The sequence below is a fragment of the Schistocerca serialis genome, unplaced genomic scaffold (genome assembly GCF_023864345.2).
Source record: "Schistocerca serialis cubense isolate TAMUIC-IGC-003099 unplaced genomic scaffold, iqSchSeri2.2 HiC_scaffold_1181, whole genome shotgun sequence".
Classification (NCBI taxonomy): Eukaryota; Metazoa; Arthropoda; class Insecta; order Orthoptera; family Acrididae; genus Schistocerca; species Schistocerca serialis.
The window spans coordinates 105,001-110,000 of record NW_026047383.1 but is presented as its reverse complement, the minus strand read 5'-3'; the positions used below and the strand labels follow the sequence as shown (position 1 = coordinate 110,000).

The following is a 5,000-nucleotide window of genomic DNA, read 5'->3' as shown; positions in this document are numbered from 1 at the left end:
CGGGAGTGGGTAATTTGCGCGCCTGCTGCCTTCCTTGGATGTGGTAGCCGTTTCTCAGGCTCCCTCTCCGGAATCGAACCCTGATTCCCCGTTACCCGTTACAACCATGGTAGGCGCAGAACCTACCATCGACAGTTGATAAGGCAGACATTTGAAAGATGCGTCGCCGGTACGAGGACCGTGCGATCAGCCCAAAGTTATTCAGAGTCACCAAGGCAAACGGACCGGACGAGCCGACCGATTGGTTTTGATCTAATAAAAGCGTCCCTTCCATCTCTGGTCGGGACTCTGTTTGCATGTATTAGCTCTAGAATTACCACAGTTATCCAAGTAACGTGGGTACGATCTAAGGAACCATAACTGATTTAATGAGCCATTCGCGGTTTCACCTTAATGCGGCTTGTACTGAGACATGCATGGCTTAATCTTTGAGACAAGCATATGACTACTGGCAGGATCAACCAGGGAGCTGCGTCAACTAGAGCTGAGCAGCCGGCCGCCCGGGAGTGTGTCCCGGGGGCCCGCGCGAACACGCAAGCGTCCGCTCAATTATTCTGCAAACAGGAGGAGGCTGCGCTCCCCTGCACCATACACCTCGAAACCCTCTCAGGTCCCGGCGGCGCGCAGCGCCGTCCTAAGTACTTGGTCGGGTTCGAGAGAGGCGCAATCGCCCGGAGTTTGGCGAGTAGACGCTTTAGGTGCGACCACCCGTGCTCCCAACTGAGCTTGCCGCTGCCGACAGAGGCCCGGGAGCGTGCTGTCGTGGCATTGCCGGCGGGAGACAACACGCGCCACCTACGGTGACCGGCAGCTCCAACGCCAGCGCCACAGAAGGACAAAAGCCCCACTTGGGTGCCGAAGCGAACTCTCCCAGCACAGCGCACGCGCCAACACGTCCGCACAGCTGCGATACAAACCACCTGCGAGAACCGCAGAGGCGACCGAGCAGCAGACGGCGTCGCGGCGCCGAGCGCCGGGCGGCGGCGCATCCTCAGCGCACACAGTCCTCAATCGGACCAGCACACTGCAGATGTCCACCGCGCTTCGCACCGGGCCCGCGAGGACCTACTTTGGCCGCACGGCGCCGCGTGCAGGGTGCGCCGGCGCGCAGCTGCGCCGCCTGCCGCCTCCGTCGGCCGGCGCGCCTGCCAGTGGCCGCCCCCACCAGCCGGCTGTAGCGCGTGCGCCCACGCACCGCGCGGCCAGCACGCCGGGCGGCCCCCCCTCACCGGCCGGGGCCGGTCCCACCCAGCCACCGCCGCGTATCGCTTCACACCCACATGCCATTCACGTTCGTGGGCATGGTGGGTATCGCTGAAACAACCGGTTGGTAGCTCAACCGATCGTCGCCATCACTGATTCACCTCTAGCGAGAACAACCGCACCACAACGGTTTACCAGTTGTTCATTTGCGTAACGTCACCAGCAAACGTAGGCGTCCATCGCCATTTGCAAATTCAACGATTGTTGCATGCCTGTGTCAGGTGTCACGACACACTATGTCTGCCCACATACACGCAACAACATGTGCACGCTTCGCAAACACGTGGAAGGTGGCCCCCGTACGTATGCGATGTCCATTGCGCAAACGACTGTCAACCGGCCTCTGTCGCATGTCGCAGATGTGGAACGCAGTGCACCATGCTATCACGGTGTGTGAGAAGAGACGACAACGTCTGACAACACGCGCCACTACATCAACAGACGGCTCATGCTGATCGCCATCCAGGGCATACCACACTGCACTCCAGCTCTTATAGGGAGACGACACGTAGCTGCGTGCACAACATTTGGACCGCATGGTTCGCCGTTGTTGGCGCAGTCGTTGTACGGTCACATGTACCACGATGTATCATTCAGTACATGAGGACCAATGTGCAGTACAGTGTGTGATTTGGAGGTACAACATCAGCGGACAGTTGACACAGGCCGTACCACAGCGTAGGCGCAGTGCTTCGCCATGCGAATGCCAATGAACAACTGCGAAGGGCATTGAGCATGTACGTCCTGCTGCCATCCACATTACAGTGTATCGCTGCAAGGTGTTTAACATGAAGCGATACACTGGGGACCGGGCAGTGCGAGTAGCAAACTATATTGCGGGGGTTGCAGTTAGGCAACACTACACTAATTTAACGCGTCGTATGACAATTACAGAGCAGGTTAAGGCCCAACGTGTGTTGGGTTAAGGCCCAACGTGTGTTGGGTTAAGGCCCAACGTGTGTTGGGTTAAGGCCCAACGTGTGTTGGGTTAAGGCCCAACGTGTGTTGGGTTAAGGCCCAACGTGTGTTGGGTTAAGGCCCAACGTGTGTTGGGTTAAGGCCCAACGTGTGTTGGGTTAAGGCCCAACGTGTGTTGGGTTACAGCACAATATGGGTTACGTTAAGGGGCAATGTGGGTTACGTTAAGGGGCAATGTGGGTTACGTTAAGGCGCAATATAGGTTACGTTAAGGCGCAATATAGGTTACGTTAAGGCGCAATATAGGTTACGTTAAGGCGCAATATAGGTTACTTTAAGGCGCAATATAGGTTACGTTAAGGCGCAATATAGGTTACGTTAAGGCGCAATATAGGTTACGTTAAGGCGCAATATAGGTTACGTTAAGGCGCAATATAGGTTACGTTAAGGCGCAATATAGGTTACGTTAAGGCGCAATATAGGTTACGTTAAGGCGCAATATAGGTTACGTTAAGGCGCAATATAGGTTACGTTAAGGCGCAATATAGGTTACATTAAGGCGCAATATAGGTTACATTAAGGCGCAATATAGGTTACATTAAGGCGCAATATAGGTTACATTAAGGCGCAATATAGGTTAGGTTAAAACACGACATAGGTTAGGTTAAGGCACGACATAGGTTAGGTTAAGGCACGACATAGGTTAGGTTAAGGCACGACATAGGTTAGGTTAAGGCACGACATAGGTTAGGTTAAGGCACGACATAGGTTAGGTTAAGGCACGACATAGGTTAGGTTAAGGCACGACATAGGTTAGGTTAAGGCACGACATAGGTTAGGTTAAGGCACGACATAGGTTAGGTTAAGGCACGACATAGGTTAGGTTAAGGCACGACATAGGTTAGGTTAAGGCACGACATAGGTTAGGTTAAGGCACGACATAGGTTAGGTTAAGGCACGACATAGGTTAGGTTAAGGCACGACATAGGTTAGGTTAAGGCACGACATAGGTTAGGTTAAGGCACGACATAGGTTAGGTTAAGGCACGACATAGGTTAGGTTAAGGCACGACATAGGTTAGGTTAAGGCACGACATAGGTTAGGTTAAGGCACGACATAGGTTAGGTTAAGGCACGACATAGGTTAGGTTAAGGCACGACATAGGTTAGGTTAAGGCACGACATAGGTTAGGTTAAGGCACGACATAGGTTAGGTTAAGGCACGACATAGGTTAGGTTAAGGCACGACATAGGTTAGGTTAAGGCACGACATAGGTTAGGTTAAGGCACGACATAGGTTAGGTTAAGGCACGACATAGGTTAGGTTAAGGCACGACATAGGTTAGGTTAAGGCACGACATAGGTTAGGTTAAGGTACGACATAGGTTAGGTTAAGGTACGACATAGGTTAGGTTAAGGTACGACATAGGTTAGGTTAAGGTACGACATAGGTTAGGTTAAGGTACGACATAGGTTAGGTTAAGGTACGACATAGGTTAGGTTAAGGTACGACATAGGTTAGGTTAAGGTACGACATAGGTTAGGTTAAGGTACGACATAGGTTAGGTTAAGGTACGACATAGGTTAGGTTAAGGTACGACATAGGTTAGGTTCAGGTACGACATAGGTTAGGTTAAGGTACGACATAGGTTAGGTTAAGGTACGACATAGGTTAGGTTAAGGTACGACATAGGTTAGGTTAAGGTACGACATAGGTTAGGTTAAGGTACGACATAGGTTAGGTTAAGGTACACATTGTTGTAAGGAAAGGTTTAATGGGGGGGGGGGGGCGGCGGCCGGTTTGTTGATTGTGATTATAGTACGTGGATGCCTGCGGTATCATCTGATTTGCCACGTCAGGATGTACCTTTGGCTCATGACAGGCGGCGCTCTCATTCCATGCTTGTGGCAGACCTGTGTCTTTCATTCCTGCCATTGTTTGTGTGCTGTGAGAGGAGGCAGTATTGTGATGTTGGGTGCACCCCTGTGTAGGACATGTGTGGGTGTTGGTGGCTTGGCTGAGCAATGGTGGTTGTCGGGTGGGTGGGATATTCTGTTTTCTGTGTGGACCTCCCAGTCTGGTTATGACAGTGTGGATTGTCTAATGTGGCGGAGAGGATGCACTGGGTGTTGTTGCATGCTGGTGCTTACATATTGTCTGTGTGCGTGTTACAGGCAGAGAGTAGTGCGTGATAAGAGTGTGTGGCTGACGTGTGGTTGTGATTGTGAGCAGAGTCTTTCAGCATGTATACGGACAGTTGTATATATTATCTGTATTCTGATGGCTCTATCTATTACTAATCAGCGCCGTGTATACGTTTAATGTGGTTCCCGTCGAAACTGTTGTATCTCTGTACATTAGTGACACGGCGAGCGCGCTATGTAGCTACTCGTCTCGGCAGCTTCCACCGGTGTATGGCAAATGATTATAAGCAATGAGTCTAGTCGTCAATACCGATAGTGTGACGTCACATGTCTGGGGTGGGGGACGCTGCGCCCTTCCGGTGGGTCATGGCCTAGCAAGACTCTCCCCACGCAGGGGGGGCTTGGACTGTCATTAACTCTTCCGAGTAATATACTTGCCGTACGTTTTTGCGACTGCGAGTGCAACGCTCACCGGTACCGACATGGATGGAGCGCCTCCTAGCTGACCGCTCAGCATCGGCATTCGTACAGAGAGCAACGCGATCGCGTCTGTAGCTCGTAAGTGGTACAGCTCGCAGCTCATGTATAGGGACAGCGGGAATGTCGCATATTGGACATACCTCTTCATGAAACGCATGTTATAGGGGTGGATTGCACATTGCGACTGCGGGAAAA

At 52.0% G+C, this 5,000-nt stretch overlaps 1 non-coding gene across 1 annotated transcript in view; it reads right to left on the bottom strand.

The window, feature by feature from the left end:
• The window catches only part of LOC126434107 (small subunit ribosomal RNA), a 1,910-nt gene extending 1,442 nt beyond the window's left edge, over positions 1 to 468 (bottom strand). Inside the window, exon 1 of the ribosomal RNA XR_007578980.1 lies at positions 1 to 468. This exon is cut by the window's left edge and continues 1,442 nt beyond it. This is a non-coding gene — a ribosomal RNA (small subunit ribosomal RNA).
• Between the last annotated feature and the right edge of the window lie 4,532 nt (positions 469 to 5,000).